Source organism: Ornithorhynchus anatinus, chromosome 4 (assembly GCF_004115215.2).
Source record: "Ornithorhynchus anatinus isolate Pmale09 chromosome 4, mOrnAna1.pri.v4, whole genome shotgun sequence".
NCBI lineage: Eukaryota > Metazoa > Chordata > Mammalia > Monotremata > Ornithorhynchidae > Ornithorhynchus > Ornithorhynchus anatinus.
The window spans coordinates 128,000,816-128,028,647 of NC_041731.1; the positions used below are offsets into that span (position 1 = coordinate 128,000,816).

Below are 27,832 nucleotides of genomic sequence, written 5' to 3' on the forward strand. Positions count from 1 at the left end.
TCCCTAAATATTTACACAGTAAACATTAAACAAGTATCATTATTAGGATTGACTCCAAACAATCCAATAGAGTACACACAATCAACTCAAGCAGTTTACCCTCACAGGTAGAGAATGGACCTGGGAGTCAGTTCGGATTCCGCTTCTGCCACTTGGCAGTTGGGTGACTGTGGGCAAGTCACTTAACTTCTCTGTGCCTCAGTGACCTCATCTGTAAAATGGGGATTAAGACTGTGAGCCCCATGTAGGACACGGACTGTGTCCAACCTGATTACCTTATCCAGCGCTTCAAACAGTGCCTGACACATAGCGAGCACTTAACAAATACCATCTATACAAAAAAAAAACCAAAACCCTCAAAATAAAGAAATTCAAGAGATGCAAGGATGAGCCCGTTATTGGGCAGGGATTGTCACGATTTGCTGCCGAATTGTACATTCCAAGCGCTTAATACAGTGCCCTGCACAAAGTAAGTGCTCAATAAATACGATCGATTGAATGAATGATGGACAGGTGAATGGAATGGCTATGTCTCTGCTTGACTCTCCCTCTCCTAGCCAAGACCGGCAGTGGACTGGAAACTCCTCAGGGGCCATCCCGAGAAGGGACAATGAGCTTCTCACTATTAAGTGCCGTCGAGTCATTTCTGCTTCATAGCGGCTCCAGGGATAGACTTGTGTCTCATCTTCTGTCATAATCTGCAACTTTTCTAAATGGTTCTTCCGTTTTCGTTGTTATGGTCTCTATCCATAAGAAGCAGCGTGGCTTAGTGGAAAGAGCACGGGTTTGGGAGTCACAGGTTCAAATCCTGGCCCCGCCCCTCGTCAGCTGTGTGACTTTGGGCAAGTCATTAAACTTCTCTGTGCCTCAGTTACCTCGTCTGTAAAATGGTGATTAAGATTGTGAGACCCAGCTGGGACAACCTGATCACCTCGTATCTACCCCTGTGCTTAGAACAGTGTTTGGCACACAGTAAGCACTGAACAAATACTGTCATTATTATTCATCTAGCTGCCAGTCTGCCTCTTCCACGTTTTCCTCGGACTTTTCCGAGGATTAGTGTCTCCTCCAGAGAACAGGTCCTCCTGATAATGTGTCCAAAATATCTAAGTCGAGTCATTTGGCCTTCCAAAGACCATTTTGGTTTAATTTGCTCTAAAATCCATTTGTCTTTCGGAGCTTACCACACTTCATATCCAGCAGACCACTGATCTCGGTATACTCTGTATATCTCTGTATATATTAATAATGTTGATATTTGTTAAGCGCTTACTATGTGCAGAGCACTGTTCTAAGCGCTGGGGTAGATACAGGGTAATCAGGTTGTCCCACGTGAGGCTCACAGTCTTAATCCCCATTTTACAGACGAGGTAACCGAGGCCCAGAGAAGTGAAGTGACGTGCCCACAGTCACACCGCTGACAAGTGGCAGAGCCGGGAGTCGAACCCATGACCTCTGACTCCGAAGCCCAAGCTCTTTCCACCGAGCCACGCTGCTTCTCTGCTCTTCTCTATTAAGACCCACTTTATTCACAACTCTTCCAGAGGGTCCTCTGTGACTAACCTCTCATCTTTCCATGCTACTGCCTCAGCTAGAGACTTGAATCCTCACCCCTAAGCATGTTGATGGGCATCGCACCCCCTTCAGAACTTCGCTGTGCATCTTTATATTCTGTTGCTTCTTCTTCCCTCTGGCTTTGAAGGCAGGGTTTGTATCTAACTCTATCGTACTCTTCCCAAGCCCTCAGTAAAGAGCTCTGCAAAGAGAAAGCGCTCATTATATAACTGTTGAGAGACTCGATTATGACCTTGAAAGCGCTTGGCACGTGTTCAGCACTCAGTAGGGGTTGTAAGCAGCATGGCGTAGTGTATAGAGGGGGAAAAATTAAAGAAAAACATATGGTATTTGTTAAGTGCTTATTACATATACTGTTCTAAGCGCTGGGATGGATACGAGGTAATCAGGTTCTCCCACGTGAGGCTCACATTCTCGGTCCCCTTATTAATAATAATAATAATAATGTTGGTATTTGTTAAGCGCTTACTATGTGCAGATCACTGTTCTAAGCTCTGGGGAAGATACAGGGTCATCGGGCTGTCCCCCGTGGGGCTCACCGTCTTCATCCCCATTTTACAGGTGGGGTAACTGAGGCACAGAGATGAGGTAACCGAGGCGGAGAGAAGTTAAGTGGTTTGCCCAAGGTCACACGGCAGACAAGTGGCGGATGGGATTAGAACCCACGACCGCTGACTCCCAAGCCTGGGCTCTTTCCACTAAGCCACGCTGCTTCTCCAAGCTCCGTTCTTTTAGGACACGGGCCTGGGGTTCAGAAGGTCACGGGTTCTCATCCTGGCTCTGCCACTTGTCTCCTGTGTGACCTCGGGCAAGTCACTTCAGTTCTCTGGGCTTCAGTTACTTCATCTGGAAAATGGGGATTAAGACTGTGAGCTCCAAGTGCGACAAGAACTAAGACCAACCTGATTACCTCGTATCTACCCCCGTGCTTAAACAGTGCTTGACACATAGTAAGTGCTTAACGAATTCCATAACTATTTATTTTGCGATACTATCGATTACGTGATTCTGGGAATGGACTGCCATTCGTTAGCATTACCGAGAATCCACCCAAGGATGACTACACTTGATTTCTTGCCATCACGACTTGATGAGCGGGAAGAGATCTCAGCTTTGCTCCATTTTTAATGGCATTTGTTAATAATAATGAGAATAATAATAATAATAATGTTGGCATTTGTTAAGCACTTACTATTTGCAGAGCACTGTTCTAAGCTCTGGGGGAGATACAGGGTAATTAGGTTGTCCCACGTGAGGCTCACAATCTTAATCCCCATTTTACAGATGAGGTAACTGAGGCACAGAGCAGTGAAGTGACTTGCTCACAGTCACACCGCTGACAAGTGGCAGAGTCCAGATTCAAACCCATGACCTCTGACTCCCAAGCCCGGGCTCTTTCCACTGAGCCACGCTGCTTCTCTAACCATTTTATGGCATTTGTCAAGCACTTATCACGTGCCAGGCACTTTACTGAGCACTGGGAGCGATACAAACTAATCCGGTTGGACACAGTTCCTGTCTCACATAGAGCTCTCAGTCTTAATCCCCATTCTACAGATGAGGAAACTGGGGCCCAGAGACGCAAAGTGACCTTCCCAAGGTCGCTTACATCAGAAAAGTGGCGGAGCCGCGATTAGAACCCAGGTCCTGCTGGCTCGCAGGCCTGTCTTATGTCCACTTGGCCACACTGCTTCTCTGCTAGGTGGAGGCGGACAGCGAGGTGCGAAGGCAGAGCTTGATCTGTTTGTCTTGATGATATTGACGCCAGACTACTTGTTTTGTTGTCTGTCTCCCCTGTTTAGACTGTGAACCCGTTGCTGGCCAGGGATTGTCTCTATCTGTTGCCAAATTGTACATTCCAAGCGCTTAGTACAGTGCTCTGCACATAGTAAGCGCTCAATAAATACAACTGAATGAATGAATGACTGCTTTTGCTAGTGATCCAAGGGTGCATTGCTCAACAGCTCATTCGGTCGCACTTATTGAGTGCTAACTGTGTGCAGGGCACTGTACTGAACGCTTGGGAAAGTACAACGCAAGAATAAATGGACACATTCACATTCCCTGCCCACAGCTAGGTTACAGTTAGGAGTGAAACCGGGCTCATTCCTTCAGTGGCCAACCCTAAAGCCCCCATGATCATTTCATATGCACTCGTACATTTTATACAAGAGAAGCAACGTGGCTCAGTGGAAAGAGCACGGGCTTTGGAGTCAGAGGTCATGGGTTCGAATCCCAGCTCTGCCACTTGTCAGCTGTGTGACTGTGGGCAAGTCATTTCACTTTTCTGTGCCTCAGTTACCTCATCTGTAAAATGGGGATGAAGACTGTGAGCCCCACGTGGGACAACCTGATTCCCCTGTGTCTACCCCAGCGCTTAGAACAGTGCTCTGCACATAGTAAGTGCTTAACAAATATCAACATTATTATTATTATTATTATTACAATGAATAGGTCACTCGAAATAAAACCCACTTAGAAAGGGATTGAGAAGCAGTGTACCCTAGTCGACAGAGCACAGGTCTCGGAGTCACGAGACCTGGGTTCTAATCCCACCTTCACCACCTGTCTGCCATGTGAGCTTGGTTGAGTCACTTCACTTCCCAGTGCCTCAATTCCCTCATCTGGCACATAGTAAGAGCTTAACCGATACCATAAAAGAACAGATTTTCTAGGAATATGATTGCATCCTGTTTCCCCTCTGTCTTCACAGAAGAGGGTGCTGATCCGAACATTTTTTCTATCCCCCCTAGATAATAATGATAATGTTGGTATTTGTTAAGCGCTTACTATGTGCAGAGCACTGTTCTAAGCGCTGGGGGAGATACAGGGTAATCGGGTTGTCCCCGCTGAGGCTCACGGTCTTCATCCCCATTTTACAGATGAGGTAACTGAGGCACAGAGAAGTGAAGTGACTTGCCCAAAGTCACACAGCTGATGAGTGGCAGAGCGGGGATTCGAACTCATGACCTCTGACTCATCAGCCGCCTTACTGACCTCTCTGCCTTTCCCCACTCTAGTTCATATATCACTCTGCTGCCTGGACCATTTTACTTAAAAAAAAATAATAATAATTCAATTCACGTTTCCCTATCTGTGGCTTAATGGAAAGAGCACAGGCTTGGGAGGGGTCTTGGAGCGCCGAACTCTGAACTAAGCGATTGCGAGAGTACAATATAACACCGTCTAGTCATGGTTACTAGAAAGCAATTTTCCCATGACATTAGGTCTTCGAGAAAACAACTCCTGCATTGTGGAAGAGAGAACTCTCTGTACTCTTGCCCAGAGAAACAATTTCTGCTTTGGGCTTCAACCCAATTCAGGGTTCTGGCTACTTAAAATAGAGTTTTTCAGTGTCAGTGGCATCGGTGATGCTTTGAAAATGTCCATCCCTTCCGAATTTAATTCCGTGACTTCAAATGGGTGGACTTAAAATGTTAGTATCATTCCACCCTGGAGGAATTCAAGTGAAATGTAGATGTCCCACCCGGCAGTACTCGGGCACCCACCGATGGCCGTGGGTTCTAATCCCGCCCCCACCACTTGTCCGCTGCGTGACCTCGGGCAGATCACTTCACTTCTCCGTGCCTCAGTGACCTCATCTGTAAAATGGGGATTAACTGTGAGCCTCACGTGGGACGACCTGATGACCCTGTATCTACCCCAGCGCTTAGAACAGTGCTCTGCACATAGTAAGCGCTTAACAAATACCAACATTATTATCTATAAAATGGGGATTAAGGGTCTGAGCCCCATGTGGGACAGGGACTGTGCCCAACCCGATTGACTTGTATCTACCCCAGTGCTTAGAAACCTCTGCCAAACTAACTCTCTTCCCCTCTTCAAGGCCCTACTACTAAGAGCTCACCTCCTCCAAGAGGCCTTCCCGGACTGAGCTTTCCCTTTTCCCTCTGCTCCCTCTGCTGCCCCTCCACCCTCTGCTCCCTCCCCCTTTCCCCCTTCACCTCCCCTTAGCTAAGCCCCCTTTCCCTCTGCTTCTCCCCTTCCCCTCCCTTCAGCACTGTGCTCATTTATATTTTATTACCCTATTTATTTTGTTAATGAGGTGTCTATCCCCTTGATTCTATTTAGCGTGACTTTGTTGTCTTGTTTTTGTCCATCTATCTCCCCCGATTAGACTGTGAGCCCATCATTGGGCAGGGATTGTCTCTATCTGTTGCCGAATTGTACATTCCAAGCGCTTAGTTCAGTGCCCTGTACATAGTAAGCGCTCAATAAATACTATCGAATGAACAGTGCTTGATACATAGTAAGTGTTTAAATAAGTACCATAATTAGTCATTATTATTACTGCAGTGGTTTAGTGGGGGATGAGAGGTATCTACTCTACTCAGAGAAGCAGCGTGGCTCAGTGGAAAGAGCACGGGCTTGGGAGTCAGAGGTCATGGGTTCGACTTCCGGCTCTGCCACTTGTCAGCTGTGTGACTGTGGGCAAGTCACTCCACTTCTCTGTGCCTCAGTGACCTCATCTGTAAAATGGGGATTAACTGTGAGCCTCACGTGGGACAACCTGATGACCCTGTATCTACCCCAGCGCTTAGAACGGTGCTCTGCACATAGTAAGTGCTTAACGAATACCAACATTATTATTATTACTCATTAAGGGTCTAAAATAGGTTAAGTGTTATCCTGCCCAGAAAGATCAGCACCACAGCAGTGTGCCCTAGTGGAAAGAGCACAGCCTTGGAGTCAGAAGGAACTGAGTTCTAATCCTGACTCTGCCACCTGATAGCCGTGTGACTTTGGCCAGTCACTTCACCTCCCTGTGCCTCAGTTTCCTCATCTGTAAAATGCCAATTAAGACCATGAGCCCCATGTGGGACAGGAATTGCATCCAACCTGATTTCCTGTAACTCCCTCAGTGCTTAGGACAGTACCTGGCACATAGTATGTGCTTCACAAATACCATAAAACCAGCCAACACCCCCTCCAAAACCAAAAATACCAACCTTCAGCTGTAAAGCAGTTACTGAACATTAGTGCAAAACCATTTCGTTTGTAGTTAGAAGATTAGTGTATTTTTGAGTATTAGATGATAGCCACATTCCTTTGACTTAAGGTGCTTAACAAAAAGGTTTCTTGTGAACATGGACATCTCCCCTTACCATTCTTCTTCCTATTAGTTTAGTGCCCGTCTACCCTGATAGATAATGAACAACCTAAGGGCAGAGATCGTATCTACGAAAAGCAGCGTAGCTTAGTGGAAAGAGCCCGGGCTTGGGAGTCAGAGGTCGTATGTTCTAATCCCCACTCTGTCACTTGCCAGCTGTGTGACTTTGGGCAAGTCACTTCACTTCTCTGTGCCTCAGTTACCTCATCTGTAAAATGGGGATGAAGACCGTGAGCCCTACAGGGGACAACCTAATAATAATAATGTTGATATTTGTTAAGCGCTTACTATGTGCAGAGCACTGTTCTAAGCGCTGGGGTAGACACAGGGGAATCAGGTTGTCCCACGTGGGGCTCACAGTCTTAATCCCCATTTTAAAGATGAGGTAACTGAGGCACAGAGAAGTGAAGTGACTTGCCCACAGTCACACAGCTGACAAGTGGCAGAGCTGGGATTCGAACTCATGACCTCTGACTCCAAAGCCCATTTTCTTTCCATTGAGCCATGCTGCTTCTCATGGCTGACAACCTGATTACCTTGTATCTACCCCAGTGCTTAGAAGAGTGCTTAGTAAACACTTAACAAATACCATCATTTTTTTTTTTTATTTATCTACAAGTTCAGTCGATGCTCAAGGAGTGTGGCTTAGTGGACAAAGCCCAGGCTTGGGATTCCAAAGACATCGGTTCTAATCCTGGCTCCACCACTTGCCTATGTGACTTTGGGCAAGCCGCTTAACTTCTCTGTGCCTCAAGTACCTCATCTATAAAATGGGGGTTAAGACTGTGAGCCCCTCATGGGACAACTTGATTACCTTGTATCTCCCCCAGTGCTTAGAACAATGCTTGGCATATAGTAAGTGCTTAAATAATAATTATTATTGATAAAGACTATCGATGGCTAAGGATTATGGTATTTGGGTGTTTATTGAGCATCAAATACTGTGGAAAGTGGTGGGATAAAACTGTAATTCATTTATTCATATTAACATCTGTCTTCCCTTCTAGACTGTAAGCTTGTTGTGGTCAAGGAATAGGTCTGTTCTATTGTACTCTTCCTTGCGCTTAGTACAGTGCTCTGCATACGGTAAGCACTCAACAAGTCCAATCGAATGAATGAATGTAAGACAATTCGGCTTCACCCCTCATAGCACTCATCATCTCAGAGGGAGCAAAAGCAGGATTGAGATCTCCATTTTACTGATGGAGAAGAGGAGATCCCGGGAGGAAAGTGAAACAGGAGTCGGTGATAAGAGTTGGGATTCAAGAGAAGCAGCATGGTGTAGTGGATAAAGCCCGGGCCTGGGAGTCAGAAGGTCATGGGTTCTAATCCCAGCTCCACCGCTTTTCTGCTGGGTGACCTTGGGCAAGTCACTTCACTTCTTTGGGCCTCAGTTATCTCATCTAAAATGGGGATCGAGAGGGAGCCCCATGGGACAGGGACTGTGTCCAACCTGATAAACATGTACCTACCCCTGCACTCATGCCTGGAACATAGTAAGCACTTAACAGTAGCACAATTATCATCATTTGTGCATACTCTCCCTTTCCAACTGCCCTACCGGAAGCTATCTATAACGCTAATACATCCATCAGATAATCCCACCTTCAAAGCCTTACTGAAAGCACGTTTCCTCCAAAAATCCTTCCCTTCCCAAGCTCTCATTTCCTCTTCTCCCACTCCTTTCTGCGCCACCCTTGGATTTGCTCTCTTTTTATTCTCCGCTCCCTCAACCTCACAGCACTTATGTACCTACTCAATTTTTTTAATATTGTACGTCTCCCCTTCTAGATTGTATGCTCACTGTGGGCAGGGAGTGTTTCAGCCAACTGTTCTATTGTACTCTCCCAAGAACGTAGTGTGGTGCTCTGCACATAGCAAGTGCTCAGTAAATGTGAGTGACTGTTAACTTTTCACTGGCCAGTTGATTTGAACAAGTTGCATGTGATTATGGGTCAGGGAACAGCACTTCAAATATCCCATCTGTTCTTGGTGTCAATCAAAATGGGCATAAAATTAAAGACATTGACAATCAAAGATTCAAATCTTGATTAAACTCTCCACTGCCTTTCTACAAACTCACAACTTTCAACCTGGAAGAGGATTATTCAGTATAAGAGCAGAAAGATATTCAAGTGTATTCTAATAATAATAATTACTAATATCATTACGGTATTTGTTAAGCACTTACTATGTGCCAGGCACTGTACCATGCACTGGGGTGGATACAAGCAAATCCGGTTCGATACAGTCCCTGGCCTGCATAGGACTCACCGTCTTATTTCCCATTTTACAGACGAGGTAACTGAGGCACTGAGAAATGAAGCGATTTGCCTAAGGTCACACAGCAGACAAGTGGCGGACCCGGGATTAGAACGCGTGACCTTCTGACTCCCAGGATCATGCTCCATCCACTACACTATGCTGCTTCCCAATCTACATTTGTCAACTTAACAAGACCAATAATAATTGTAACGGTGGTTTTGGTTAAGTGTTTACCATGTGCTAAGCAGTGTACTAAATGTCTGGGTAGATACAACATAAGCAAGTCCTATAGAATAATGATAATAATATGGTATTTGTTAAGAGCTTACTATGTCTCGAGCACTGTTCTAAGCACTGGGGTAGACACAGAGTAATCAGGTTGTCCCACCCCATTTTAGATGGGGTTCACAATCTACGTAGGAGGCAGAACAGGTACTGAATCCCCATTTGACAGTTGAGAAAACTGAGGCCCTGAGAAGTGAAGCGAATTTCCCAAGGTCACACAGCAGGCAAGTGACAGAGTCAGGATTAGAACCTGCGTCTTCTGACTTCTGAGCCCATACTCTTTCCACTAGGCCACTCTGCTTCCGGATATTCTAAACTGAAATGCTCTTTTCATCAGTTCCTGGAAGCTTCCCATCGCTCTGCCAACTCTGAACAATCCCATTTCCTTGTAGAACATTTCTTCTTCAACAGGAGATCCAACAGGCCATTAAATGGGGAATTTGAAAGCGGAACAGATGAATTGGACACAATGCTGGCTTGAACCAGTTCTGCAGGAAAGTCGGCATGAACAAAATCATATTTCTTCTCCAACCTTGAGAGAGCCCTTTCCTTCCAAATGAACAAGCGGACCAGGGTTTTGTCTGGTCTTCGTCTTTATTTTGTTAGAGCTATGATTTCCTTTCAAAATGGATTACCCTGTAGTCCCATCAAAGCATCCAGAAGAACTGCATAACATCACGCTAAAATAATGTTCTTAAACGGCTAGGGCTGTGTGAGATCATAGAATTTTTTTTTTTTTTTTAGAAAATTATTTTTGGAAGGGAAAGTCTTCTACACTCGAACCCACTGAGGACAATAATAATAATGATAATGATAATTATTAAGGGATTTTATTACATGCTTATTCTGCTGGGGTGGGTTCAAAACCATGGGATTGGACAGCCTGGCGGAGTGGTTAGAGCCTGGGCATCAAAAAGTCATGGGTTCTAATCTCTGCTCCATTTGTCTGCTGTGAGACCTTGGGCAAATCACTTCACTTTTGTGGGCCTTGATTACCTCAACAGTAAAATGGGGATGGAGACTGTGGGCCCCATGTAGAACAGGTACTGAATCCAACGCGATTTGCTTGTATCCACCCCAGCGCTTAGTACAGTGCCTGGCACATAGGAAATCCTTAACAAGTGCCATAAATATTATTATTACTTATTAAACATGGCTCTGCCTCTTGCCTGTGGTATGATTTTGGGCAAAACTTTTCACTTCTCCATGTCATTTCCTTATCTGTAATACAGATACCTCTCCTCCCTCTGATTCTGAACCCATGTGGGACGGGGGTTTAAGTGGGATCTGATTGTATTGTATCTACCCCAGCGTTTACCACAGTGCTTGGTGCAGTGCAAATGCTAAATAAATGCAATTGTTATTAGATTAAAAAAAAAACCACCTGCCCAGCCTCAGCTATTATGTCAGTTCTTCCCCTCTAAATTGCTTTTGAAAACTCTATTATTCATTTAATCAATCGTACTTATTGAGCGCTTACTGTGTGCAAAGCACTGTACTAAGTGCTTGGAATGTACAATTTGGCAATAGAGACAATCCCTGACTATTATCATACTCCTTCACCACTGCCTTTAAATCACTCAATCGCCTTGCCCCCTCCTACCTCACCTTGCTACTCTCCTACTACAACCCAGCCTGCACACTTCACTTCTCAAATGCCAACCTTCTCATCGAACCCGATCTCATCTATCTCACCGTCGACGTTTCGCTCACGCCCTGCCTCCGGTCTAACGCCCTGTCTCCTCAAATCCCATAGAAAATGACTCTCCCCGCCTTAAAAGCCTCATGGGAGACACATCTCCTCTGAGAGGGCTTCCCTAAGCCCTCCTTTCTTCTTCTCCCTCTCCCTTCTGTGTCGCCCTGAGTTGCTCCCTTTATTCATCCCCCCTCCCAGCCCCATCCCACTTATGTCCATAACTGTCATTTCTGTATTTCTATTAATGTCTGTCTCTCCCTCTAGACTGCAAGATCGTTGTGTACAGCGAATGTCTGCTATACTGTACTCTCCCAAGCTTTTAGTAGTGTGCTCTGCACACAGTAAGCGCTCCATAACTGAGGGACTGACCGAAAAGTTCAGGTTCTCAAGGATCCCCCCAGCCTCTGTATTTCAAGGCCTTCCTTTTGACTCTTCCACCAACTTAGATCCCCTGTTCCTTCTCACCCTCTGCCACAGTCATCTTTATTTGCAACCCCAGCTCTTTCCCCTGTCATTATGATGGCATTTTTTTCAGTGCTTAACTGTGTGCCAAGCACTGTTCTAAGCAGAGGGGTAGACACGAGTTCATCAGGTCCCACAGTCTAGATGGGAGAGGGAACAGGCATTAAATTCCCATTAAATTCCCACTTCTTTGTGCCTCGGTTTCCTCATCCATAAATTCCCATTTTATGGATGAGGAAACCGAGGCACAAAGAAGTGAAATGAGTTGCCCAAGATCACACAGCAGGCAAGTGGCGGAGCTGGAATTAGAACCCAGGTCCTCGGGTTACAAGGCCCAGGCTCTTGCTATTAGGCCACTCTGCTCCTACTGGTGTCCACGCGTTCTTAAAGAAGGAACATGCCTTAATGGCAAAAAGGCAGTGCTGGGAGTCAGGAGAACTGGGTTCTAATATTTGTCTGCTGTGTGACCTTGGTGAAGTCACCTAACTTCTCTATGCCCGGTTCCTCATTTCTAAAATGGGGATTAAATATATTTAATGTATTTAATCCCTGTTTTACCTCCCCTGGGACAGGGACCGTGTCTTTTCTCACTGTTGTGTCTACCCCTGCACTTGGCACATATTAAATGCTTGAAGAGCTCCACAATTATCAGCTCTCTGTGGGTAGGGAACATGTCTAGTAATGCTCTTATATTGCTTTCTCCCAAGCACTTAGAACGACGTTCTGCACACAGTAAGCACTCAATACAATTAATTGATCCTCCTCTGGGCAACTCAGCAAAACTAGACTCCATGACTTGACTGCAGTGACAACTTGGGCAAGTCAATTAATTTTGCCTAGCCTTAAAATTGTGACTTTGGGATTAAATCCTAATCTCTCCTATTTATTAGACTGTGAGTCCCATAGGGGACAGACTGTTCCCGATTGGTTCATCCGGTATAACAACAACAACAACAATATTGGTCATTGTTAAGCATTTCCTATGTGCCAGGCACTGTACTAAGTGCTGAGATGGATACAAATAAATAGGGTTGGACAGAATCCCTGTCCATAAGGACTTTACAGTCATAATCTCCATTACACCATCCTTATTAGTATTATCATTATACTCAAAAAGTTCAAACTTTCACATCCCATCTGTTTTTAAAGCAATCAATATCTGAAACATTTAATAGAATTGGAAACACTCTCCAAATTCTGTCCCTGTTCAAGTAATAATAATGATACTAATGACGTTATCTTTTAGGTGCTTACTATGTGCCAGGCATTGTACTAACAGCTGGATTGCCCGTGGGTAGTCTATACCACCTGACCTTCACACGCATGTTGGCGTGCTGGAAGTAGCCCGGGCCTGGGAGTCAGAAGGTCTTGGGTTCTAATCCCACTCTGCCGCTTGTCTGCTGTGTGACCTTGGGCAACTCCCTTCCCTGTGCCTCAGTTACCTCATCTGTAAAATGGGGATCGAGGCTATGAGCCCCATGTGGGACAGGGACTGTGACCAACCCGATTAGCTTGTATCCACCCCGGCGCTTAGTACAGTTCCTGGCACACAGTAAGCACTTAAATGCCATATTTATCATTATTATTATTATTCCTTCCCACCTGCTGAGTGGTTGAATTCTGATCTAGGAGATACTTGCCTGGCAGTGATGTCAATTTGCAGTCGGTGATAGGTACCCACTAGCACTACAATCAATTTCTTCTGGCAAGTTCTCCACCCTGAGCAAGTCAGTCTTTCCTGATTAGAGACTCCATCTGATGACAGACTTTTTTTTTAAATCGTACCTGTTAAGTGCTTACCATGTGTCCAGCACTGGGGTAGACAGAGTATTATCAGGTTGGACACAGTCCCTGTCCCACGTGGGGCTCACAGTGTCGATCCCCATTTTACAGATGAGGTAACCGAGGCACAGAGAAGGGAATGAAGTTGCCCAAGGTCACACAGTAGGAGGAAGGACCTCCCTAAAGACTTCTCTGTGCCTTGATGCCCCAGGACGCCTTGGATCATTTTCCCTCCACCCTCTGGACTGTGAGCTCTTTTTTTTATGGTATTTGTTAAGCACTTACTATGTTCCAGGCACTGTACTAAGTGCTAGGATAGATAGATGTTAATCAGGTTGGACAGAGTCCACGTCTCACAGAGGGCTCACAGTCTTCATCCCCATCTTAGAAATGAGGTAACTGAGGCACAGGGAAGTTTAGTCAATTGGCAGACAATTGGCAGACAAGTGGTGGAGATAGGATTAGAACCCAGGTCCTTCTGACTCCCAGGCCTGAGCTCTATCCACGAGGCCACGCTGTGGGCAGGAAAATTGTCTACCAACTCTGTTATATTGTGCTGTCCCAAGAGCTTAGTACAAGTGCTCTGCACACGGTAAGCGCTCAATAAATACCATTGCCTGAAATGAACATTTCAAATCATTTTCAACCCTGCTTCTGTCCTTCATTTGTACCATACATTTCGCCTTTCCTGCCTTAAAAGAGCACACAGCCACTTCTTCAGCCCAAACCCCTAGTTTTCATTCATTCAATAGTATTTATTGAGCGCTTACTATGTGCAGCGCACTGTACTAAGCACTTGGAATGTACAATTCGGCAACAGACAGAGACAATCCCTGCCCATTGACGGGCTTTTTTAATGGTATTTGTTAATAATAATAATGGCATTTGGTAAGCGCTTACTATGTGCCAAGCACTATTCTATGCACTGGGGTAAATACAAGGTAATCAGGTTGTCCCACGTGGGGCTCACAGTCTTAATCCCCATTTTACAGATGAGGGAACTGAGGCACAGAGAAGTGAAGGCACTTGCCTAAGGTCACACAGCTGCTAAGTGGCAGAGCCGGGATTAGGGTTTACTATGTGCCAGGCACTGTACTTAGCTCTGGGGTAAATACAAGCTAATAATAATAATAATTATGGTATTTGTTAAGCACTTACTATGTGCCAGGCACAGTACTAAGTACCGGGATGGATCCAAGCAAACCGGGTTGGAAACAGTCCCTGTCCCACGTGGGACTCACAGTTTCAATCCCCATTGTACAGATGAGGGAACTGAGGCACAGAGAAGTGAAGGCACTTGCTCAAGGTCACACAGGAGACAAGTGGGGGAGCTGGGATTAGAAGCCATGACTTCCTGACTCTCGGGCCCACGCTCCAGCCACTACGCCATCGGACACAGTCCCTGTCCCCGATGGGGGACACAGTCTTTATCTCCGTTTTACAGATGACGGAATTGAGGCCCAGAGAAATGAAGTGACTTACCCAAGGTCACCCGGTAGACAAGAAGCGGAGCCGGGATTAGAACTCAGATCCTTTTGACTGCCAGTCCCTTTCCACCAGGCCACGCTGCTTCTCGGAGAGCTGCCTACGATACCTAAAATGACGGCTGGGGGACGATGACAAGCGTTGATCAGACAGCCCAGGTCCCTTCCTGAGCACAAACCCCAGGGGAGCAATGCACCCTAGGAAATTTCTCCTGGCAGCCGAGACCGGACGATAAACATATCCAATAACAACAATAATTATGGTGCAGTTAAGCGCTTACTATGTGCCGAACACTCTTCTAAGTGATGGGGAAGATACAAGTTAATCAGGTTGGACACAGTCCCTGTCCCACGTGGGGCTCACACTCATCCTCATTTTACAGATGAGGTAAGTGAGGCTCAGAGAAGTCAAGTGATTTCCCCCAGGTCACGCAGCAGACATGCGGTGGAGCCGGGATTGGAACCCATGACCTTCTGACTCCCAGGCCTATATCCTATATTAATGATAATAATTTTGGTATTTGTTAAGCACTTACTATGTGCCAAGCACTGTTCTAAGCGCTGAATAGATATAAGGCAAACAAGTTGACCCACGTGGGGCTCACAGTTTTAATCCCCATTTTACAGATGAGGTAACAGAAAAATTAAGTGACTTACCCAAGGTCACACAGCAGACAAGTGGCGGAGCGGGGATTAGAACCCATGACCTCTGACTCCCAAGCCTGTGCTCTTTCCACTGAGCCACCCTACTCCGCTCCAATAAGTAAGTCTTGGCAAGCTTCACCCAACTACCCCGGCTCCCCACCCCCTTAGAGAGAGGGTCTAGAGATTCACTTTTTCCTCTTCTGCAGTAATAGGCAGTTCTCAGTCCTGGGCACCGGCCAGCCGCTGGCTCGCAAGCAAAAACCGTTGAGAAGTTGTTCTCTTACTGGCAGCGGTCTCTCGTGGGATTTGGGAGGTTGCTGAAAGTGTTCTAAATGAGTTTTCCCGTTTGCTTTCCCCTAGCAGTTCACGTTAGCACTTACCAGTGTCCTCTCTGCTGCTGCTATAGCAATATATATGCATATTCTATCTCACCGCCGACCTCTCACCCACGTCCCGTCTCCGGCCCGGAACGCCCTCCCTCCTCATATCCGACGGAGAATGACTTTCCCCCGTTTCACAACTTTATTGGAAGTCACACCTCCTCCAAGAGGCCTTCCCTGACTAATCCCTCCTTTCCTCTTCTCCCACTCCCTTCTGCATCATCCTGACTTGCTCCTTATATAATAATAATTATGGTATTTGTTAAGCACTTACTATATGCAGAGCACTGTTCTAAGCACTGGGGTAGATACAGGGTAATCAGATTGTCCCACGTGGGGCTCACTTTTTTGAATCCCCATTCTTACAGATGAGGTAACTGAGGCCCAGAGAAGTGAAGTGACTTGCCCGGGGTCACACAGCCGACAAGTGGCAGGGTCGAGATTAGAACCCACGACCTCTGACTCCCAAGCCCGGGCTCTTTCCACTAAGCCACACTGCTTCTCGTTGCTTTTATTTATCACCCTCCCACCCCGCCTAGCCCCACAACACTTAGGTACCTTGATGTAATTTCCTTATTAGAGAAGCAGGATGGTCTAGTGGATAGAACACCGGCTTGGGAGTCAGAAGGTCATGGCTCTGCCACTTGTCTGCTGTTTGACCTTGGGCAAGTCATTTAACTTCTCTGTGCCTCGGTTCCCTCATATGTAAAATGGGGATTAAGAGGGCGAGCCCTACGTGGGACAGGGACTATGTCTAACCTGATCATCTTGTATCTACCCCAGCACTTAGAACAGTGCCTGGCCCACAATAAGCACTTAAATACCAATTATCATTTATCCATATTAAAATATGTCTCCCCCTCTAATAATAATAATAATAATAATAATAATAATGGCATTTGTTAAGCTTTTACTAAGTGCTAAGCACTGTTTTAAGTGGTTGTTGCCGGCAGGGAATGTGTCTGTTTATTGTTCTAATGTACTCTCCCAAGCGCTTAACAGAGCATCCGCACACAGTAAACGCTCAGGAAATACGACCAAATGAATGAATATTCACCGCCACGACGCTCACCCACGCGAACCATTCCCCTGACGGTTACTTCTGTTCTAGAACAGAGTGATAAGAGGTCTCCTTTTAGAGTAACGTCCTCTCTCCTTGCACATTGTGTCCCCCGCTCTCCAAATATTTTTCCATTCTTCAAGAAGGCCCGTCCCTTGAGCCGGTTGTCTGGAGTTAAGCCACAGACACCCCTTTGGCTAGCAGAAGCTGTTTGGATCAAGTCCCATTTCTCGGAGGAATGTCCTCTTGTACAGTGAGAGAAGAGGGCCAGTGTGAGAAAGAGGAAAAAAAAAAAAAGAAGAAAAAACGGATTTTCCCAGAGTCCACAGAAATTGGAAAGAAAAATCCCAGGATTAATCTGATCTGGATTAATCTCCAAGAATTCGTTCCTTCCCTTTTCTCACCATCTAATCCCTTGCTCACGACCTCCCTCCTTCCCCCTTTACATCTAGCAGATCACAGCTCTCCCCATCATCAAAGCCCATCTCCTCCAAGAAGGCTTCCTTGCCTCATCTTCTTACCCTATAAAGACACAACTGTGACATGTACAAAACACTGAGGTGTTATTCTGTTTATTAATGATGTGCATATATCTATAATTCTCTTCATTTATATGGATGAGCTATTGATGCCTGTCTACTTGTTTTGTTTGAGTTTTTTTTTTGTCGGTCTCCCCCCTTTTAGACTGTGAGCCTGTTGTTGGGCAGGAGTTGTCTCTATTTGTTCTCGAATTGTACTTCCCAAGCACTTAGTTCAGTGCTCTGCACAAAGTAAGCGTTCAATAAATATGACAGTGATTCAAGTAAATCAGGTTGGACACAGTCCTTGTCCCATGTGGGGCACCTAGTCTCAATCACATCACTTATCCATTGGAAGCAGCGTGACCTAGTGTCTAGAGCCCGGGCCAGGGAGTCAGAGGACCTGGGTTCTAATCCCGGTTCCGCCACATTTGTTGTGTGACCTGGACAAGTCATTTTTCTGGGCCTCAGTTCCCTCATCTGTAAAATGGAGATTAGGATGGTGAACCTCCTGTGGGACAGGGACTGTGTCTGACCTAATTATCTTCCATCTACCCCAGTGCTTAGAAAAGTGTTTGGCACATAACAAGTGCTTAAATACAAAACATCATTTGAACCCTCATTCCATCCCACTCCATCTGCATCACCCTGACTTGCTCCCTTGGCTCTCTCCCCCCGGCCTCAGCACTTATATCCATATCTGTCATTTTATTTATTTCTAATGATGTTTGTCTCTCCTCCTCTGGAATGTGAGCCTGTTGAGGCCAGGGAATGTCACTGTCTATTGTTATCTGTTACCGATTTGTACATTCCAAGCGCTTAGTACAGTGCTCTGCACATAGTAAGCGCTCAATAAATACCATTGAATGAATATTGTTGTATTGTACTTTCCCAAGAGCTTAGTACAGTGCTCCGCACACAGGAAGTGCTCAATAAATATGACTGAATGATAATAACTACAGCACTTGGTAAGTGCTTACTATGTGCCAGGCACTGTACTAAGCACTGGGGTGGTTACAAGCAAATTGAATTGGACACTGTCCCTGTCTCATGTGGGGCTCAGAGTCTCAATCCCCATTTTACAGATAAGGTAACTGAGGCACAGAGCAGTGAAGTGACTTGCCTAAGGTCACACAGCAGGCATGTGGCAGAGCCTGGATTAATAATAATAATGTTGATACTTGTTAAGCGCTGGGAGAGATACAGGGTAATCGGGTTGTCCCACATGAGGCTCACACTTAATCCCTATTTTACAAATGAGGGAACTGAGGCACAGAGAAGTGAAGTGACTTGCCCACAGTCACACAGCTGACAAGTGACAGAGTCGGGATTAGAACCCATGACCTCTGACTCCCGAGCCCGGGTTCTTGCCACTGAGCCACGCTGCTTCTCCACTGACTGGATGAATAAGTACTTGGGAACTCACCCCATTTCTTCCTTCCACAGTATTTATACAGATATCATTAAGCCCTGTCACTTCTAACTTGAAATGTTTTTTTCTGGGTCACCCCCACTACATGCTAAAGCTCCTTCAGGACAGGGAACTTGCTTACCAATTCTATCGTACTACGCCAAGCTCTTAGTACAGTATTTCCTAAGCAGTGAGCAAGGTGGAGAAGCAATATGGCCTGGTAGATAGAGCCCGGGCCCGAAAGTCAGAAGGACCGGGGTTCTAATCCCAGCTCCTCCACTTGTCCGCTGTGTGAGCTTGGGCAAGTCACTTAACCACCCTCTGTCGCAGTTACCTCATCTGGGAAATGGGGATCAAGACTGAGAGCTATGTGCGAGACTGGGTCCAACCTGATTAGCTATTCATTCATTCAATAGTATTTATTGAGCGCTTACTATACGCAGGGCACTGTACTAAGCGCTTGGAATGTACAAATCCGTAACAGATAGAGACGGTCCCTGCCCTTTGACGGGCTTACGGTCTAATCGGGGGAGACGGAGAGACAAAAACAATAGCAAGGAAGCAGCGTGGCTCAGTGGAAAGAGCCTGGGCTTCGGAGTCAGAGGTCATGGGTTCGACTCCCGGCTCTGCCACCTGTCAGCTGTGTGACTGTGGGCGAGTCACTTAACTTCTCGGTGCCTCAGTTACCTCATCTGTAAAATGGGGATTAACTGTGAGCCTCACGTGGGACGACCTGATTACCCTGTATCTCCCCCAGCGCTTAGAACAGTGCTCTGCACATAGTAAGCACTTAACAAATACCAATATTATTATTATTACTCCAGCACTTTGTTCAGTGCCTGGCACATAGTAAGTGCTTCAATACCATAAAACAAAACGAATAAGAGCTCGATAGAAATGATTCCTTCCTCTGGCTCCTGCTTCCCTCCACCTATTCTGCCCAAAGACAGTTCCGTCAATGCACACGCTCAATCAATTGTATTTACTGAGCGCTTATCGTGTGCAGCGAGTCGTGCTTCCCCAGGAAAAGCAACTTGGCATAGTGGATAGAGCACGGGCCTGGGAGTCAGAAGATCATGGTTTCTAATCCCAGCTCCACCACTTGTCTGCTGTGTGACCTTGGGCAAATCACTTCATTTCTCTGGGCCTCAGTGATCTCTCTGCAGAATGGGGATTGAGACTGTGAGCCCCATGTTGGACAGGGATGGTGTCCCATCCGATTTGCTTCTATCCTCCCCAGTTCTAAGTACAGTGACTAACACGTAGTAAGAACTTAACAAAAATTATAATTATCATGATTATTGTACTACATACTTAGGAGAGTACAACAATATAACAGATGCATCCCCTGCTCATAACAAGCTTACCGTCTAGAGAGTGAGATGGGGACATTTATATAAATAACAAATATGTCCGTAAGTGCCGTGGGACAAGGAGGGGGAAATGAATAAAGTGAGCAGGTCAGCAGGATGCAGAAGTGAGTGGAAGAAAAGCAAAAGAGGATTTAGGGAAGGTCTCTTGGAAATCTGCCTTCAATAAGACTTTGAAAAAGAAAATGGCAAATATCCACTCCATCCAAACCTCTACCTTGTTGGTACAATCACTCATCCTATCCCGACTGGATTACTGCGTCAGCCTCCTTTCTGATCTCCCATCCTTCTGTCTTTCCCCGCTTCAGTCTATACTTCACTCTGCTGCTCGGATTATCTTTCTACAGAAACGCAATGGGCTCGTCACTACCCTCCTCAAAAACCGCCTATCAACTTCCGTATCAAGCAAAAACTCCTCACTCTTGGCTTCAAAGCTGTCCATCCCCTTGCCCCCTCCTACCTCACCTCCTTTCTCTCCTTCTCCAGCCCAACCCCGCACACTCCGCTCCTCCGGTGCCACTAACCTTCTCACTGGGCCTCGTTCTCGTCCGTCCCGCCGTCGACCCCTGGCCCACGTCCTACCTCTGGCCTGGAACGCCCTCCCTCCTCACATCCGCCAAACTAGTTCTCTTCTCACCTTCAAAGCCCTACTGAGAGCTCACCTCCTCCACGAGGCCTTCTCAGACTGAGCCCCCCTTTTCCTCTGCTCCTCCGCCCCTCCCCCCATTGCTCCAACTCCCTCCCCACCCCATAGCACTTCTGTCTATCTGTACATATTTACTATTCTATTTTATTAATGATGTATATATATCGAATCCCAGCTCTGCCACTTGTCAGCTGTGTGACTGTGGGCAAGTCACTTCACTTCTCTGGGCCTCAGTTACCACATCTGTAAAATGGGGATTAACTGTGAGCCCCACGTGGGACCACCTGATTACCCTGTGTCTACCCCAGCGCTTAGAACAGTGCTCTGTATATACTAAGCGCTTTACAAATACCCACATTATTATTATCTATAATTCTATTTATTTTGATGCTATTGATGCCTGTCTACTTGTTATATTTTGTTGTCTGTTTCCCCCCTTCTAGATTGTGAGCCTATTAGGTAGGGATTATATCTATCTGTTGCCTTATTGTACTTTCCAAGCGCTTAGTATAGTGTTCTGCACACAGTAAGCACTCAAAAAATATGACTGAATGAATGAACGAGCGGAGGCCGGCCGGGGGAGTAACTGTCTGCTGGAAATGAGGCGGGAGGGCATTCCAGACCAGAGACAGGACGTGGGCGAAACATCGGCGGTGAGATAGATGAGGTCGGGTACAATGAGAAGGTGGGCATTAGAGAATTGAGGTGTGCGGGCTGGGCCGTAGTAGGACAGTAGCGAGGTGAGGTGGAAGCGGGCAAGGTGATTGAGTGGCTTAAAGCCAATGGTGAGGAGTTTGTTTGATGCAGAGGTGGATTGGCAACCACCAGAGGTTTTTGAGGAGTGGGGAACCATGGGCTGGATACCAATTAGACTGTAAGCCCATCAATGGGCAGGGATTGTCTCTATCTGTTGCCGAATTGTACATTCCAAGCGCTTAGTCCAGTGCTCTGCACACAGTAAGCGCTCAATAAATACTATTGAATGAATGGATGTTTTTGTAGAAAAGTGATCTGGGCAGCAGAGTGAAATATGGACAGGAGTGGGGAGAGACAGGAGGCTGGGAGGTCAGCAAGGAGGCTGTGCAGTCATCCAGGTGGGATAAGTGACTGGATGAACGTAGTAGCAGTTTGGATGGAGAGGAAAGGATGGATTTTAGTGACGTCATGGAGGTTGAACCAACAGGATCTACTGTTGGATTCGATATTTAGGCTGAACGAGACTGAGGACCTAAGGATAATGCCAAGGTTACGGGCTTGTGAGATGGAAAGGACGGTGTGCTGTCTACAGTGATGGGAAAGGCCCACTAGACTGTGAGCACCTTGTGGGCAGGGAATGGGTCTTGTTCTATTTCACTTTCCCAAGCACTTAGCACCACCTCTGCACACAGTAAGCGCGCAATAAATACGATTCAGTGATTGAATGAAAGTCAGGCGAAGGACAGGGTATGGGTGGGAAGATAAGGAGTTCTGTTTTAGACATGGTAAGTTTGAGGGGATGAGAGAGGACATTCAAATATAGATGTCTTGAAGGAAGAAGAAAATGTGAGACTGCAGAGAGGGAGAGGGCTGGAGATGTAGATTTGGGAATCGTTCACCTAGGGGTTATCACACACATTATTGCCGCGTGGTTAGTGTATTTAAATGAATTTCGTGTATTTAGTGTGGATTCCCTTTGTTGGGTAGGGATTGTCTTTATTTGTTGCCAAATCGTACTTTCCAAGTGCTTAATACAGAGTAAACGCTCAATAAATACAATTGAATGAATTTAATGAATTCAATTTCTTCAATTCCCTCTCTTGTCCGCATCACCCTTGCAGTTGAATCTGTACTTTTAAAGCACTTGAGGAAATAAGCTCCTTGTGGGCAGGGAATGTGTCTGTTTACTGTTACACTATTCTCTCTCTCTCTCAAGTGCTTAGTACAGTGCTTTGCACACAGTAAGCATCAATAAATACGAGTGACTGATTTGAGAATCAGTGCCACAGCATCTAGGTAAAGATCCACAAATTTCCCTAAATTAATGCTTGTTTCACACTCTGGAATGTAAATTCATTATGGGGAGGGACCTGTCTACCAACCCTGAACCTACTCCCCCCGCCCCAAGCAATTTTACTACAGTGCTCTGCATAGTAAGCACTCAATAAATGCCACTGATCAATTGACTCAGGACCAAACATTGTGGAGGAATTATATGAGAAGCAGCATGGCTCAATGGAAAGAGCCCGGGCTTGGGAGTCAGAGGTCGTGGGTTCTAATCCCAGCTCCGCCGCTTGCCAGCTGTGTGACTTTGAGCAAGTCACTTAACTTCTCTGTGCCTCAGTTATCTCATCTGCAAAATGGGGATTAAAACTGTGAGCCCCATGTGGGACAACCTGATGACTCTGTGTCTACCCCAGCGCTTAGAACAGTGTTCTGCACATAGTAAGCTCTTAACAAATACCAACATTATTATTATTACATATTCCCTGCCCACAATGAACTTACAGTCTAATGATGGAATAATAATGTTGGTATTTGTTAAACGCTTACTATGTGCAAAGCACTGTTCTAAGTGCTGGGGGGATACAAGGTGATCAGGTTGTCCCTCATGAGGCTCACAGTCTTTATCCCCATTTTACAGATGAGGTAACTGAGGCACAGAGAAGTTAATAACAATAACGTTGGTATTCGTTAAGCGCTTACTATGTGCCGAGCACTGCTCTAAGCGCTTGGGTAGATACAGGGTAATCAGGTTGTCCCACGTGAGGCTCACAGTCTTACTCTCCATTTTGCAGATGAGGTAACTGAGGCACAGAGAAGTTAAGTGACTCGCCCAAAGTCACACAGCTGCCAAGTGGCAGAGCTGGGATTAGAACCCATGATCTCTGACTCCCAAGCCCGGGCTCTTTCCACTGAGCCATGCTGTTTCTCTAGAGATTGTACCCCTCCCTCAGCCCCTAGTCCATATTCAAAATTCGTTTCATGCCTGCCTCATTCCCTAGACTGTAAATTCCTCATGGGTAGAGACCATGTCTACCTACTCGGCTATACTGTCCTCTCCCAAGCACTTAGTACAGTGCTCTGCACACGGTACGTCCTCAATAAATATGCCGGATTGAGTGATTGAAGCTGGTCCTGCCCAAGTGCTTAGAATAATGCTTAGCGTGCTTAGAGAAGCAGGAAGACCTAGTGGAAAGAGCACGGACCTGGAAGGCAGAGGATTCGGGTTCTAGTTCCGGCTCCACTGCTTATCTGCTGTGTGATCTTGGACAACTCTGACTTCTTTGTGCCTCAGTTCCCTCAATTGGAAAATGGGGATTAAGATTGTGAGCTCCATATAAGACAGGGACTGTGTCCAACCTGATTAACATGTATCTACTCTGGTGCTTAGTACAGTGCCCGGCACATAGTAAGTGCTTAATAAATACCATTAAAAAAAAGCCAAACGAAAAACCAACGCAGCACACTCAGTGAACGTTCAAACACCTCAGTGTGGTCATCTTGCCCTCGCTCAATCAATGCTCTTTGAGGCCTTCCAAAATGCAGAGCATTCTACTAAGAATTTGGAGGAATACAATATGATAATAATAATATTGGTATTTGTTAAGCGCTTACTATATGCAGAGCACTGTTCTAAGGGCTGGGGGAGATACAGGGTAATCAGGTCCCACATGAGGCTCACAGTTAATCCCCATTTTACAGATGAGGTAACTGAGGCACAGAAAAGTGAAGTGACTTGCCCACAGTCACACAGCTGACAAGTGGCAGGGCCGGGAATCGAACCCCTGACCTCTGACTCCAAAGCCCAGGCTCTTTCCACTGAGCCACACTGCTTCCCTACACTGCCCACCATTTCTCTCATGTGCTCTCCTCTCTCAGTCTTTTATTGCTCCATTTTCTTTTTTCTCTTAAGTCGGGGGGGGAAAAAAAAGGACAAGTTCGATACCTCTTCGTGGTCAGGAAGAACTCTGCTCTGGCGGGTGAGAGAAACCGTGTCAGAAGGGCTCAGCATGTGGAAATGGAAACGGTTAGGTGGTCTGACCTTCGTGTTCGATTCCTATCGGATCAGCACGCTCTTCATGGACAGGCAAGCAATACAGCCAAGGGACACCTGAAACACCAACAGCATCTGTTAAAACATAAAGAAGCACAACATCGATCCTATTTACTGAGCCCTTGAAGAGCACTGTGCTACATCCTTGGGAGAATAGTAATAATAATGATGATGGTCTTTGTTAAGGGCTCACTATGTATCAGGCACTGTACTAAGCACTGGGGAGATCCAAGCAAATCAAGTAGGACATAGTCCCTGTCCCACATGGGGCTCACAGTCTTCATCCCTATTTTAAAGATGAGGGAACTGAGGCCTAGAGAAGTGAAGCGACTTGCCCAAGGTCACTCGGCTGACAAGTGGCAGAGCGGGAATTAGACCCCAGGTCCGCCTGACTCCCAGGCTCGTGCTCAATCCACTAGGCCATGATGTTTTTACACGTTCCCTAACCGCAACGAGCTTACAGTCTAGAGGGGGAGACAGAAATTAATGTAAGTAAATTAATTACGGATGTGCACTTAAGTGCTGTGGGTGGGGTGAATAAAAGGGGGAAAATCCAAGTGGAAGGGCAACGTCAAGGGGAGTGGGAGAAGAGGAGAGCTTAGTCGGGGAAGGCCTCTTGGAGAAGATGAGCCTTCAGTAAGGCTTTGAAGAGGGGAGAGCATTATCTGTTGGATATGAAGGGGTAGGGAGTTCCAAGCTAGAGGCAGGACGTGGGCGAGAGGTCAGTGGAGAGAGAGAACGTTGAATTATACAGCTTGAGAAGTAGAATGGCCTCGTGAATAGAGCACAGATCTAGGAGACAGAAGGACCTGGGTTCTAATCCTAGGCTCCGCCGGTCGTCTGCTGTGTGATCTTGTTCAAGTCACTTCACTTCTCCGTGCAACAATTCCCTAATCTGTTAATGCGGATTCAGACTGCGATCCTCATGTGGGTCTAGGACCGTATCTAACCTGATGATCTTGCATTTAAGTGACAGATGTGGATTAGAATCCCAGCCTCCTCACTCCCAGCCCAGTGTTTTTTTCATTATGCGGGGAGGAAGTGGATTCTAGTGGAAAAAGCACAGGCCTTGAAGTCAGAGGACCTGGGTTCTCATCCCGGCTCTGACCCTTGTCTGTTGCGAGACCTTGGGCGAATCACAACTCCTCTGTGCCTCAGTTTCCTGGTCTGTTAAATTGAGATTTAATTCCTGTTCTCCATCCCACTTAAACTGCGAGCCCCACACTGGACAGGGACCGCATCCAACATGATTGTCTTCAATCTACCCCAGAGTAAGCATTTTAATTATTATTAGACCTGCTCTATATATGCCATTTAGAGAACTGAGATGCAACAGACCACATCAGTGTTTTGCTCACAGACAGCATAGTCAGGCAGGTAGTAATTGGGAATGGGAGAATAATGATAATGTTGGTATTGGTTAAGCACTTACTATGTGCAGAGCACTGTTCGAAGCGCTGGAGTAGATACAGGGTAATCAGGTTGTCCCACGTGAGCCTCACAGTTAATCCCCATTGTACAGATGAGGTAACTGAGGCCCTGAGAAGTTAAGTGACTTGCCCACAGTCACACAGCTGACAAGTGGCAGAGCCGGGAGTCGAACTTGATTCTATTTAGTTGCCATTGTTTTTACGAGATGTTCTTCCCCTTGACGCTGTTTATTGCCATTGTTCGCGTCTGTCCGTCTCCCCCGATCAGACTGTACGCCCGTCAAACGGCAGGGACTGTCTCTATCTGTTGCCGACTTGTTCATCCCAAGCGCTTAGTACAGTGCTCTGCACATAGTAAGCGCTCAATAAATACTATTGAATGAATGAATGAACCCATGACCTCTGACTCCGAAGCCCAGGCCCTTTCCCCTGAGCCACGCTGCTTCCTCAACAAAGACTTCAACATGATGGTACGTTTGGCAAAATGGTCTGCCCGTTTCCACCTCAGTGTGCAATCCATGACATTGGGCTTGCAAGACTACCATTTTCAAAGACCTAACCAAAATTCACATCTACAAAAAAAACCAAACACATAGGAATGCTGCATTTCCAGGGTTTTTTTTTAATAAAAAAACACATTTCATATAGCAGCATATAGCAAAGAACAGCTTTAATATAGAAATCCTGCAATAGCACTGTTGTAAGCACTTAGGAGAGCACAGTGTAACAGAGTTGGTAACTGCCTTCCCCTGCCCACAGTGAGCTTCTAAATCTAATCTAAGACAATCTAAGTCTACAGTCGAAAAGAAGCAGCGTGACTTAGTGGAAAGAGCATGGGCTCGGGAGACAGAGGACGTGGGTTCTAATTCTGGCTCCGCCACTTGTCTGCTATGTGACCTCGGGCAAGCCACTTCACTCTCTGTGCCTCAGTTACCTCATCTACAAAATGGGGATTAAGCCTGTAAACCCCAAGTGGGACAACTTGATTACTGTATCTACCCCGGCGTTTAGAACACTGCTTGGCACACAGTATGCGCTTCACAAATACCATCATTATTATTAGATAAGAACCAAAACTCAGGGACTGTCAGCTTAAAACGAGTGAGACTGTAAGCTCACTGTGGGCAGGGAATATCACAGTTGATTGCTGTATTGTACTTTCCCAAGCGCTTATTACAGTGATATGTGCATAGTAAGTGCTCAGTAAATATGACTGAGTAAATGAATGAAGAGTGGGGGCTTGAGGGAATATCAATCTCCTGCTATGAAATTAGATCCATGAAAACTGGCCTCTTCACACTGCAAAACTATAGAAAAATACTGCCCAGAGAAATACTGATTCACCAGTAGAATAAAATTTAACCTCCTTCAAATTCAAGCATTAGCAGAATGGCTATTTGTATTAGACGCTTCCAAGCACTCAGTATAGTGCCCTGCACACAGTGAGAGAAGTGACATGCATAGTGGATAGAGCGGGGACCTGGGAGACAGTGGTGGAGCCTGGTTTAGAACCCATGACCTTCTGTCTGCTATGCGACCTTGGGCAAGTCACTTCATATCTCTGGGCCTCAGGTACCTAATCTGTCAAATGGGGTTTGAGACTGTGAGTCCCAGGTGGGACAGGGACTGTGTTCAACCCGGTTTGCTTATATCCACCCC

General features: G+C 46.1%; 1 protein-coding gene across 3 annotated transcripts in view; it reads right to left on the reverse strand.

Annotated features, from left to right (window-relative positions):
• The window catches only part of JAKMIP1 (janus kinase and microtubule interacting protein 1), a 216,175-nt gene that overhangs the window by 107,197 nt on the left and 81,146 nt on the right, over positions 1–27,832 (reverse strand). For all 3 annotated transcript variants that reach the window (XM_039911942.1, XM_039911943.1, XM_029063608.1), the window contains exon 2: positions 24,636–24,800. The gene's annotated coding sequence lies outside the window, so the exon portion shown is untranslated. The remainder of the gene's footprint in view (positions 1–24,635; positions 24,801–27,832) is intronic.